This window comes from Macrobrachium nipponense, chromosome 15 (genome assembly GCF_015104395.2).
Source record: "Macrobrachium nipponense isolate FS-2020 chromosome 15, ASM1510439v2, whole genome shotgun sequence".
NCBI classification, from domain to species: domain Eukaryota; kingdom Metazoa; phylum Arthropoda; class Malacostraca; order Decapoda; family Palaemonidae; genus Macrobrachium; species Macrobrachium nipponense.
Genome location: NC_087208.1, coordinates 77,752,929 through 77,767,928, shown reverse-complemented (window position 1 = coordinate 77,767,928; position 15,000 = coordinate 77,752,929).

Below are 15,000 nucleotides of genomic sequence, written 5' to 3'. Positions count from 1 at the left end.
ACTATATATATATATATATATATAATATATATATATATATATATATATATATCGAGCTACAATGTCCTTTAATATCATATTCGCTCTACCTCGGAATTAATATATTTTTTCATATATGCTTAACCGAAGGGGAATTTTTTCTCGATATAGACTTGTTGGCCTGGGACCTGGGCGCGAACTCATGGAGCCTTTCAAATCCATGGGTTCGCGCCCAGGTCCAGCAAGTCTATTATCGAGAAAAAAATTCTCCTTCGGTTAAGCATATATGAAAAAATATATTAATTCGAGGTAGAGCGAATTAGATATTAAAGGAAATTGTAGCTCGATATATGTATATGAATCACGGAAATGTAATATGTATATATATATATATATTAATAGTATATATATATATATATATATATATATATATATAAATAAATAATAATAATAATAAATAGTTAGAAACAATCAAAGTGGTAAATTAGTAAGCTTGCTATCTTTTTGCAATGTCATTGCTGCTCATCAATGACCCCTATTACGTTATTGCTTCTACAAGTCATGGAGCTATTAATAAACAGTTGTGATTTTCCCCAAAGAATATATTTCTAGAAATAATGGTGAATATCCACCGCTGCACCTGTGAAAAATAATAACGTTCCAAGCGAACAGTCAATATTTTTTCTAATATTGGAGTCCACAACGCACAAAGCCTTTATTGTATTTCATATTTTTCTTTTATTTCTCTTCAATAGTAGAATTACAATGGAGGGATGTTATTTTGTTGGCTGGACAATTTATTGCATTTCCCTATTTTATGAGGGTCTTTGAGGCAAACTACCTTCTTTTTCCGCTATTTTTTCTCACAATATCACGCTTATATACCTGCATTTAAATAAGCTATTTTTTAAAATATTACGCTTGTCTAACTCTATTCAAATGGCCTCTTACATTTATTTCAATTCTACATGAATATGACTCTCATTGGTTTAATATACGAAGGCTGAAGTGTATATGAAAGCTTACTTATTTTTAGCCTCCCCCCTCCTTTTATTTGTGTATACCTATTGTTCCCTGACCAATACAGATTTTTGCATAATGAAGTAACGTTGTTGTTGTTTAAGATTAAGCTGGCTTTATGCCAGCACGGCTCTTGCTCAAGAGCAGCCCGTGGGAGAAGTAACGTTTCGGGATAGCAAGGACATGCCAAAGGTTTATGCTGAATATTGTTTATAATAAACAGCAAAGTGAATCATGATGAATCCTATCACTTGTCGTTTGCGTCGATCTAATACATTCAAAAACTCATGCTCCTCTTAAAAGCCATAATTAGTCGGTATCTTTTATGAAATAATCGCTACAGAGTCATTCCTATGACAGTAATTTTAAACGGACATTTTAATTCTTCTTCATATCTCTCGTTAGTTAGTCTTATTCTTTTAATCTTTACCCTTTTTATCCATACCGATTCATTCCCTTATTTACCAATTTAGTTATGTTTGCTTGCGGGTTAATTACACTTCATGTTTCACCTCTTTATGGCGGTAAATTTAAATTATGAGCTGATGCGCGCGGTGCATGCAAATCCCTCAGTTTTACACCAGTTGTAATTAAATGAAGCTATGACGGTAATTAGATTTTTTTATGTAGAAAAGCAACACCTGGACAACTGTACGTATGTCGAAACATGGAACTATTACCCTTTCATTATTGCTGTTGCACATACAAGAAACACTAGCATACATGTTGCGCTTTATAACGTTCAAACTACTATTCATATCCGGAATGCTCAACTCCGTTTACTGAATTTGTCAACATTCAGGATCTTTTCAAACGAGGGTCAATAGTACAACTAATTCATTACGCTTGTAACAACTCGCATAGTGAACAAACTCGCAATTCACAATCCCCGACTTCCATTTTTATTCCGGCCTGATAACTTTAATTTTGTTTAAACGAAACTTCAATATATTCATTAGCAAAAGCTTAAAAATGTCCCTTCTAGTAGATTAAACCCAGCGAAAAGTAGAATTTTTTTTTTCACAAATAATACTTAGTACAATATTTCTAAAGTGGTTGTTTTTTTATGCTGGGAATGAAAACTTAAGGTTAAAACTTTAGTGATTTCAGATTTTCTGTGATATGAGACAGAAACAGAAAAATAGAAACCATCAAACGTCTGAAAAAATATAAGTTATTTGCTGCATGACAAAGTTTCGTGATTTCATTCTTAGAGTATTCTTGGTTTTTTGCTTCGCTCTTCTTTAAAGGAGGAAGTAATTCGTTTGGATTCCGTCTAAGGGAAAGGGAAATTTATACCTTTAAATCAGTCCACAATGGTTTCAGTAGATGTGATGATATACATTTTTACGTCAGTAAACTGAAATATTTGTTTTTCTTGTGTAAATATACCAAAATCACTTGTATCAATTTAACTACGCGCATACATGCACACACACACATTATATATATATATATATATATATAATATATATATATATATATATATATATATATACATATATATATATATATATAATACATACATACATATATATATATATATATATATATATATATATATATATATATATATACATATATATATATAATATATAGATGAATAATAATAATAACAAATAGTTAGAAATAATCACACACATGATATATACTACTATATATATATTATATATATATATACTATATATATATATATATATATATATATATATATATGATATATATATATATATATATATATATATATATATATATATATATATAATAGATATATATATATATATATATATATATATATTATATATATATATAGATTATATATGTTATATATATATGTTCTTTTGTAAAGCAGGATACGTCTCAAGTATAAAAGGCCGATTAAAACGCGCTGGTTTAAAGCTAAGGACTATATTTCGGTGGACGAACTTCCACCGTTATCAAGTAGTTAAAAGCTCCAACACACGAGATTATGAGACGAAATGGGATGTTATCTTTGTGAGTTTTGGGGAGGTCATAGAAATATGGTAATTTGGGGTTGGATTGCTTTAAATTTTTCCACAATCAGAAAAATCAGAAACATCGGCAAAAGCAAGAAAAATATAGAAATTTTGGAAAAATTTAAAGCAATCAATTGCAAATTACCTTATATCTACGGCATCCCCAAAACTCACAAAGATAACATTCCCTTCCATCCCATAATCTCGTGTGCTGGAACTTTTAACAACAGAATTTCCCCCTTTTTAGGAATTTATCCGCTAGTCATATCAAACATACTGAAGACTTTTGCAACAAATTTAGGTCGGCAAATATCTCTGTACATAATGTAAAACTTCTCAGCCCAGGTGTAGACTCCCTTGTCACGAAAGTACCCTTAAAAGATCTATTAACGTTTTTCAAAAACATACTTGAGCCATTTGCTGACCACTTCATCATAGAATTGAATAAAATAATGCAACTTGTAGAGCTGTGTCACTAATAACGTCCTTTCCTTTGGTGATAACTTTTACCGTCAAATATTTGTTTGGAGTATGGGGAGTCCGTTCAGTCGTGTGTTAGCAAACAAACTTATATATGGAGTATTTCAAAACATTAATTATAAACGCTATCAAACCTACAGATATGATTTGGCTTCATTATGTAGACGACATCTTGACACTGGAAAAGTGAGTTGGGTGGTTTTGATGTCTTTCTACAAAAATTAAAATCCTTGGTCCCAAGCATAAAATTTAAAGAAGAAAGGGAAAACAATAACCAAATCCCCTTTATAGATGTCTTAAAATCTTTTACAGAAAACTACAAATTGAGATCGACATCCAAATGTGGGATCAATACTATCAAACTTGATCAAAATTCCCTTTGTGTGTGCAATAAAAAGGCAACATGAGAATCTGCGGAAGTTTCTACGTAATAAGGGTGTACCATTAATTTCCAACTTCATTAACCTTGAACCAGCTATATCACTACAGATCATTAATTCTGGACGACTGCTAATTAATATGAGAGAGAGAGAGAGAGAACATCTGTAATTCACAGATGTTCCTATTGCCCGAAAAATAAAGCCTTTTTGGGTGCAGATGCACAGGCGATATCTACCAATTTCACTATCCAATTTCCGTTCATAATGATTTTTCTAACCAATCTTATACTTAAGTCAAATGATTCTGGCATTTCTATTACTATTAAATTCATTTTCTGAAGATAAGTGTTGATGCTGATTCTCATCAATTCTTTTTCCAAATCTATCACAACTTTACAAAGTGTTAAAATCTATTTGTATATTAAAGGAAAATGAAATATAACTAAATTTCACTAATGAAAAACAAATGTCAGCAAGTCAATAATTGCAATTCATGATACTGTTACCATTTATCTTGAATGTGATGGCAGTTTCATCTAGTGCACATGGGAATATGACATACTATTCTAACTGTCAAGCATCAACGAATAAACACGTTTTGCTTAGTCAAGAAATTGAAATCCATTAAATATAAGCGAATTCCCTGCCTTTTATGGACTCTGGACCAAAAAATACGAACTGAGGTCAAAACAACAAATTTTTCGGAAACCCGAAGAGAATTTCATATCTCAAAAGGGGTGCATATTCAAGCACTGAAGTTCACTAAGTTCTTCCAACTACATCAAATTACGTGGTCTCTCTCTCTCTCTTTCTCCGTTTGTAAGATAAAAAGAAACAGCTCAAGCTTTTACGCTACATAAAACTGCAGAACTTAAGATATTACTGGAATACATAAACATACATACATACATACATACATACATGCATATATACATATATACATATATATATATATATATGCGTGTGTGTGTATCACTAATTCACAAATTACTAATTTGTTGGAAAAGCGTACAAACGTAACTGGCAGAAGGTATAGAGAAAGCTTTAAAAAATTTGTGATTAGAAAAAAACAAGTAAATTTAATTAAATATAAATTGATATCATATGAAGATGAAAAAATTAGCATTTAAGTTCTAGTTACAGCTCAACAGCCTACGTAATAATATACTAAGAGAAAATGGGGTCGTTACAGAAAAGGCAAATTGTCTTTTCAGACAGATGGTCTCCATGAGGAATAGCAAGCCATAAGTCACCGCCGAAATACTGAAGGTGAAATCCAGGAATTCTCGGCGAGGCAAAATAAATGGAGCTCTGGGTCAACAGAGAGCTGACGTCTCCTAACACAACAAAAGTCCAACAAAACCTGTCGACAGACCCGACTTCGTTACGCTACAGTCCACTGCAACAATCAGTGCTGGATTTTCCTAAACGAAATGCGGATACAATATTCGCCTCTCGTATAAAGCAAGATTACATTATGAATCTATTAGTCACTTTACCAGATTCTAATGCTAAAGTAAATGTAATAGCCACATTGCCCTCTTACCTTCACCGTGATTCATATATACCCATTCAGCTACAAATGTCCTTTAATATCTAAAGGCGCTTCACTGTACGTCCTGATTTCTTGGTTCCTTGGTTCGTGGCCGGGAGCCGACGAAATTATTATTAACTAAAAATTCTTCTTCAGTTGCATATATGAAAATATACTAATTCTAAGGTAGAGCGAATTTGGCATTAAAGGACATTTGTAGTTTAATATATATATATATATATATATATATATATATATATATATAATATATATATATATATATATATATATATATATATGTATGTATGTATATGTATGTATGTGTGTGTGTGTATACAATTTCCAGTATCGGTAGTTATTAGTTCATAATGAGAATATCACGCCTTCATCCAGTGATTCCTTATTTTATAAATAATTGATGTACAACGATAGCAACAGCAAAATTACTAGCAACGGAATAAAATTTTACGCTCACTCCGGCAGTCGTCAAATTCTTTTTACGTGATCAATAACTCTTTTCAGCTTTCGTCTGCAACCAGAAACTGGATAAAAAGTCGCCGAGCGACTGTCATAAATATTCATACAACACTTCAGGAATACATTCATGTCACACTCGTGCATCGTTTCGGCCCTTTTATTCTGTTTAAGTGTTTATCAACGGACGATAAGCAAAACTTGACAAAGTTCCTATCATTCAATCTGCAGACTTCCGGGGAACAGAATTGAAAGTTTTGGCAACGTAATCTAGTATACATTTGAGTACACATACACACACACCACACACACACACACACACACACACACACACACATATATATATATATATATATATATATATATATAATATATACCTATATATAAATTCCTTGTACAACTACAAACGAACACCGGTTTCTCTCTCTCTCTCTCTCTCTCTCTCTCTCTCTCTCTCTCTCTCTCTCTCTCTCTCTCTCTCTCCACTTCAATTAGGCTGACCAAATGAAAGCGACCAGACAGGCTGGATCTAAATGCATAAGGCACAATCTGTATTCCCGACTACGAAGCCTAGAGACATACGGCACAAATCCATCAACAGATCACCCAGCTGCTGCTGTCGTGGGTTGATTGATCTCCATCTACATGGAGACAGAGTAGCGGTAGGAAAACGTGAAATCGGACCCTGATAAAATCTTCAATATCTATTCATTTGAAAATTAATATTATTCGCTGAATATACGACAAAGCTCAATGTCATATTGTCACTGGAATTAATGCAGTTATATAATTACCAGTAGGGCGGCCTAAAGGCGATAACTCACGAAGCTTCAAGTTAAACCATGAAAGGGCTAACTTGGTAACTCTGAAGTCTGCGACATAATTATTATCATTAATTGCGTTTCAAATAGTCTTAAATGTTATATGGGATGAAATTTAAAGAGTAAGGTTTTACCTGCCGAAAGAATTTTACTTTTACCTTTAATACTTTTGGAGATATTAGGTTTTGAATGGCGTTAGGACCAGGCGGTGCCGGGCCGTTAGAAATGAGCCCGTCTCCAGTAGGACTTCGCTGCGCTCGTAAAAATAAAGTCCAGAATAATAAAATTTATTAACTGACGAAAACTGATCACTGACAGGTGTTATCAATGCTGGAATTTCAATTCTCTCCTACGGAGGAAATTAAAATTTACCGAAATATCTAATCCTTCGGGCCAGCCCTAGGACAGCTGTTAATCAGCTCAGTGGTCTGGTTAAACTAAGATATACTTACCGAAAGATTAATGATATAGAGCGCCTAACCCATACTATATAGCGTTGTAGATTCTCATTCATATACTATATTTAAGAGTAATGAGAAAAAAAATTAATTGCTCTTTGTATAAGGGCGATAGGTCCGACTACTTATATGGCATTACTTGATATATCGAGAAAGTGTAAGTTAAAAAACTTCGACTGGCAACGTATAACACAAATACGATGGTTAGACTGACATCAGTGTGGGTTCAGACAAGGGAAGGGATAAGAGTTATGGGAAGTCGGAAAGTTCAAGGTTAGGGTATCTGCAGAATGTATGGGCACAGAGACAGCTAATGATAGAATTGGGAGAGAGGAAACATAGAGGGTTAAAAGGAAATATGATTAGGTTCCTGTGGAAGTGACATGTGATACAAATTCCAGACGGGAGAGAGCCTGGTTTGATGTAAAAGTGGGGCCGACATAAGGGTACGTTATGCATCCGTGGCTGCTAATATATGAATGGACGGCATGATAGTGTAAAGTTGCAGTATAAGAACATGGGTCGTGAATGACTGGTCGTTGCACATGATCCAATACTGATCGGAGAGTAAAGAGAAACTAAAGTGAATAGTGAAAGCAACTGTGAGCAACAGTATGGCCGTGGGGTGAGTGGGAAAATGGAAGCAGTAAATTTGTACAGGTATATGGGAATAAAATATTATGGAAGGTCGTAGGGTGAAAAATGAGATGAACCAAAATATAGATGAAGCAAGGAAGGTATCATCTGATATATGGAAATTTAATTTTAAAAAATATAACTACAAAGATAAAAATGAGACTAAATACAGCATATACGTTTTCTAAGTGAAACAGTAACAGAGTTACAGGTTCATTTTAAATGAAAATATAATCAATATATACGCCACAAACGAAAAAATTAAAAACTAAATCGAAATATATGCTAAATGGGAAGAGAAATATATTCTTTAATCAAAAGAACAAATGGACTATATGACATAAGTACCATAAAATATCTCTTATTCGACCAAAACAAAAGGGAAGCAGATCTTGTCTGTTTCAAAGCAAACGAAGCACTGGAACTACGAAATGGAAATAAAATATCCCATTTACTGTTTAACTATTTAAAACAAACGTTTTCAGGTAATAAAAGAACGCCAACTTACTGTTCCCTGCTTAGTAAAAGGTTTTTGTACAAGGAAATCAGAAACGGCAAAATATTACACATTCAAGGTAAGAAAAAAAGAAAAAAAAACACTTGGGAGGGAGGCAGGCACTACCAGTCTCGCGTGAGCCAGCCTGGGGAAACTTCCCCAAAAACCTTTCAATCCTTTAACCTAAATCATTCCACACTTCTACAAAGGAAGATTTTCTCATATTTCCGGAAAGTAAAATAAGGTTTGTTTCTCGAGTCATTTGAGATCACGTGGGCGATGAACTCACATTCTGGTGCTTGTTTTGTTGTTCGTTTTAGTGCCGAGCAGATTCCTATGTGCTGGGAGAAATGCACGCATACATACAAAGACACGAATGCACGCAAGTGGGTAAAGAATTTGGAGGCTAGGATTTCTCCTTAGAGAGGAGATGAAGCAAAAATACCGAAATATACACGATAACTTCAGGTAAAAATTGAATTCACATTCAAAAGCCCTCAAACAATTTTACAGAAGAGAACAACTTGATCAGGCCACAGTTGTGGTCCCTCTTTCAAAATATGTGATGAAAGATTGGTGAGAATGTCTACCTACCGAGATCGTCCAAGCCATTGGGCATGTTCGAGTATATTTGGTCTGAATTGACCCCTGCAATCAATCTTTTAAACTGGCTTCACGAGTTTTGCAATCCCACTTCCACGCATTCATAGGTTTTAAGTTACGCTACTTAATTATCATCGTGAAAACGGTTTGGCTGAGAGATTTACTTTGCTTTCATTGAGGTGAAATTTAGACTTTTTAGTGTTTATGAGCTTAGTTATTTTTCCTTGAATTCTTTGAATTATGTCATCAAAGTAAATCAATTTAAGTTAAGTAGTATATCTTAGATTAACGAGACCAGACCAAATTTTTTATTTTTACATGGCTAGGAACCAATTGGTTACTAACAACGGGATCTACAGCTTATTGAGGGATCGGAATCATATTATATCGAGAAATTAATTTCTAATCACCAGAAATAAATTCCACTGATTCCACGTTGGCAGAGCGGAGAATCGAAGTCGCGACTACCGAATTGGTAGGCGAGCACGTAACCCACTTGTTCAACTAGGAACTGCTAATCAATTTAGAACTAAACGAAAGGTGGAGCATTTCACTCAGATATGCTCCATAGGCATCGCATATACTACTTCTCTGAGTAATTCTTTCAGATTTATGTGGAGTCTTTCGTCTTCCCATGGAATATTATTCTCTTAGGAAGGGGTTTCATACACTGTTGTCTGAAGAGTGGAATCAAGGGGATTTTGACTAATAAATTACCAGGCTATGATTTCCTGCTTAGAAAAAAATCATTTCAACTCAAAAGTAAGGTCGCCAGTATCTATATATTTTACATGGAATACTTGGATAATTCTGGCGCGGTGTAGCTAAAACTGATATATAAAGGATATAAGGCTGAACTAGGAATCAGAAGCGGATCAGAGAGAGGCCTACCACCTTACTTACGCGTCTCTCAATACGTCATATGACCAGCGCCCTTCGAAGGTACTGGAATGACTGACTTTCTCTTCTCGCTGTACAGGTCTGGTTCCATCTCTCTTTCGTACCATTCCCTTTCAGAATTTGGAACTCTTTACTCTCTTCAGTATTTATCACAAAAAAATTCATTTTTACCCGATTTCAAGAGACATGCTGTCAACATTTAAATTCACTAACTCACTCTTCTTGCCGAGTGGTCATGATTTTGGTGGTCAACATGACGTAAAACCAAGAATTGCCTTTCGATGATACTGTTTCCTAATAAATGTTTCATGGTTACTCTGAAGGGCTCCGAGAAAATTTGAATGACCTAATGGGATTGCAGGCTTAGTCAAATCTTTATAAATAATTACAATCTACTGTATTTAAATTATTTCAAAAACTGATATATTCAATTCAGTCATCTACGAAATTCTGAAAACACCCATATATATATATATATATATATATATATATATATATATATATATATATATATATATATATATTATATATATATATATATATATATATATATATATATATATATATATGTAGATATATATATAATATATATATATATATATTATATATATATATATATATATATATATATATATATATATATGTGTGTGTGTGTGAGAGAGGAGAGAGAGAGAGAGGAGACGAGAGAGAGAGAGAGAGAGAGAGATTCTTGTTATTGCCACATGGAGCCATTGCGAATGAATACATCGGCCTAAAAGGGGGCCACTTTGATGTTTTCGTCCCATCAAACTATCAACTGAAAGTTTCTGTCATTTGTGTTTTTCAACAATACAGGACCTAATCTTTAGTTTGGAAGCAGTTTTATTCTTTCCTCTCTTCACTTGAATTAACTTGTTACCCTGACCCCCTAAAACCCCTCTGTCTAGAGTCTATGGCAGCCGGCAGGCATAAACTTCTGTCACTGTTAGTGCTGTGTACCAAAGCACCTGGCCGATACAGAAATCCTGTTTTTTTCCATTCCTCTCGAAATATGAATAACCGTGAAATTTGGCCTCCCTCAAATAGTTCCCACTGCTAGTACTATCAGGCTGAAGCTCGACAGAAGCTAATTTCTTTCAAAAGGGCTCTTGAGCAAGTAGTTTTCAAGCATTTGCATTTATTCCTATTTTCACTTGAATAAACCGAACTAGCTGCCGGACTATATACCACAGTAGTCCAGCATGTCACGGACAAATTGAAACAACCTTCTGATTTAAACAGATTTTAACCGATTCAAAGCTTTCATAACATAAAACAAAGCTTCAAACATGTTCACAGTGAAAGGTCTTTTAGTTTATACTGTCCTTTAACTATATGTAGGAAAAAAGGATCTGTTTTAACTACACCTGAATGATGATTAAAATTGTAGCAATCACTTATGGCAATGCATGCAGCACTTTCAAGTAGACACCTCTCTACATAATCATTTCGTTTTAACAATACTCGGGAACAATTCCACAAAATGGCGTCATTACATGATTGATTATGGACATTTATGGCATTGCTACTATCATTTCTCCTGATACTATATTTGTATTGACTTTTTCGCACCTCAAGTTCCTTTTTCAGTTGTCCAATATGGTACTTCTTACATGAACTTGGGATCTGAAAAATAATACCTTCTTCATATTTAGGACTATTTCTTAAAAGAATGTTACCTATTGTGTGTTGGGAGAAGAAAATGCCAAACATAAAGCCAGCACTTTCAAAGGATGTATAATGTTCTCAAAGGTGGGTGGTATAGTAAGACCAAATTACGTTTGGTGTCTCAGTTGGTTTGGAATTAGAATAAAAAGATTTACGTGATAATCTAAGGCATTCCTGAACGTCTTCATCATTGTATCAGTTTTTTATGGCAATATTACGGATGTATTCAAATTCCTCATCTAAAAACTCTGAACTCACTAAATTAAGCGCTCTTGAAAACATGGCACGGATTGCAGATTGTTTGATGGTTCTAGTGTGGAAAGATTGGGCATGAATGATCATATTGTTATCTGTTGGGAACTAAGTGGTGAAATGCCGGGTTAAAGGACAGTACAAACTAAGCATTGTTGTCTTTTCACCGAAAGCATAGTTGAATTGTTAGATTAATTGTTTTGTGTTTTGAAACCTTCGAACTGGATGTAAATCATTCCAAATTATAAGGTTGTTACGTTACAGTAACTAACTTTCTTGAATGTTAACGGACAGTGTTTAACCAACTGATTATTTTTATTCTTTTGTTTCTTACATTTCATTTTGAATGTACTATAAACTTTAAATGTACTATAAACTTCGATAAGGACCAGTGGAGGCCGAAAGATTCGAGCTAAAATGAATTTCAGCTTTTCTTTTCCCCTGTGGACTATAAACTCACGCACACACACACACACACACACACACACACACACACACACACACACACATATATATATATATATATATATATATATATATATATATATATATATATATATATATATATATGTATATATGTGTATGTGTGTGTACTTAATAAGCCCATGCTAGTCGGTTCGACAGTCATCTCTCAACTGGATACGGCTCTATATTGAACCTTCAAAATGTATATGTGCATGTTGACAGATTGAAAATGCTAACAATTTATCAAAAAAGATTAAAATAATTGTAGTAGCACATAAATGTCTTAATGATAAGAAAAAACAGAATAAAATTTGCCTAATGAAAACACGTTGGAATGAAAAAGAAGAATGATGAATGGAAAAATTCCAATGGAGAAAAACTAAAAATGGTTACTGATAACACTATCACAACGAGCCTAAAAAGAAACAAAGTCTAAAGACCACGCAAATGTCTACATCCCGACAAATCTACGTCTTCCCAGGCATGGCGAGTCTTCAAAGTGTTAAATTCCGAGCGGAATTTTCCCTTTGGTGTCCCGAATAGATGTAGGAATCGAAAATGGAATGTAAATAAATCGGAAACGTTTGAAGTGGTTCAAAGTAAGAAACAATCAGTCAGGGCCTATGTTTTGCATCAACACCTTAAGTCATGTCGAATAATCAGAAACGGAACAGGCGTTTTGAAAGTGCGCCCACACACGAATGTATCTTTTGTTATAGTTACATGCACGCATAACCAAAGTCCAATTTTGCACTTCAGGAATTAGAGAAATAACATTACACCGTTCGTCTACGTTGGTGTGAGGATTTCTTTTCATCATGCTTCTTTTGGCAAGCTCCTGTTACTTATAACCGAGACGCATGATTGCATTCGCTAGAGAGATTCATCGTCTCTGGTGGGCTATGGTTGCTAAACTGTTGGTCAGGGGTTTTCTACCATTGTTTTACAAGGATTTGCAAAACCCTATCGAGCATTTTGTGTGGCCTGCAACGCTGTGTAGTCGGATAGGGTCCTATGCATTGACGCATCAATGAAATTGTTCAAGTACATTCTCTAGGGCATTCACTTTCCTTGTTAAAACATGAGCGTTCGTTCGTAGGATTGTGAGAGTGCAGCAGTGTAGTATGTGCTTCTTGAATGACCAACATATCAAAATGGGGAGCGTTCCGTCATTCATAGGTAAATTTAGGAATGGAGTTATCCTCGAAGGTTGGAATTACTATAAATTCTAAAAACTGAATTTTTTTTTTACAATATTAACTAGCAATAAAACTTAGATGTACTTTACAGGTTTTCTTAGACTAATAACGCCAAGTGAGAAAGAGGGAATATAATATAAAACTTAATAAAGGTAAACCATCAAACAAACAAGATGCACGCATACTGAAACAACAATGTAGGCCGTAGATCCATACATGGTCAAAGTTGCATGACCCTAGAAAGACGTGACAAAAGAACAGAAGAAATTCACTTCACTTTGCTACGGAGTTACCCTACGTTTACGAGATAGGTTGTCTCCGTCCCATGTTACTACCGGAAGCGGAGAATTCGTACAACTAAATCACCGACACGTGGAACTGAGACATGAAGCCCTGGCCACGTTGTAAGATTTAAAACTTCTTGGCTTAAGGGAAGGTTTGTCTTCCTTTGAATTTATGCTTAAGCACGGCTAAATGATAAATAAATGTTACGATATCCTCATTCATAACTTAATTGCTATAAGTATTATTCTGTGTTGGCGTGGCTTATCGTAAATATAATAGATTTGGCATACAATTCTCTATCAGGTTCTGAATAGATTATTTTCAGTAGAGCTTCCGTTACAGGGTGAAGTTTTTTTCTTTTATCTTTATTTTTGTTTATTTATTTTCTTAATGATTAGATTATAAAAATTTTTGGCACTGGCTTACCGCCGGAGTCGGTTTTATTTTTAAACATAATTTTCTAATTCTATATCAATTCCATACTCTAATCTACAATTAACTAATGCTATTGATTTATTTGCCAAGCTTTTTTACAAAACCATTATGGATATGATTTCACTGAGCGTAGAGGCGGCCGCCTTAACACTCGCTTAACCACCAGATGAAGGCATCAGCCACGTAAAATCAACGTTAATTTAGTTCAAAATTCATATACGAAGCGGAAAGCAGAAAATGGATACATAGGTTCTTTAACAAGCAGCATTAATTCTAAAAGCTCTCTACATGGATCTTGGACGTGTATTCGTTGAATTTGATAACTGACAAAATTATAAAAGGGATAATAAGAGTAAATAATGTAGAAATGAATTCGAATTAGTTAAACAATAATAATTACTCCCAACTCTTACCAATATTATCTTTTAGATCTTAAAATACCGACAAAATATGTACTAAAATTCTACTGAAGTTTCCATCTTTCAAACTGATTAATAATAATAGTAATATAAAAAGGTACCTTGGGCAACATACAAAAATCCAGTGACAAGGACTGAAGGAAAAAAGCTACCTGATGGGAAATAGCTTCAAACACATAGGTGAGACAGGATGCAAATACCAGAGAATAATAGAAGAGGATATAAAACAGGAAGAGATGAAGGACACGGTCAGGAAAGAGTATATGCAGAGACTTAAGACGATACTCAAGACAAAACTCAACGCCGGAAATATGTTGAAAGCCATAAACACATGGGCAGTACCAGTAATCAGATACAGCACAGTAGTAGAGTGGACGAAGGCTGAACTCTGCAGCATAGACCAGAAAACTGGGAAACACATGACAATCCACAAAGCACTATACCCAAGCATGACAATACTCAAAGCACTACACCCAAGAGC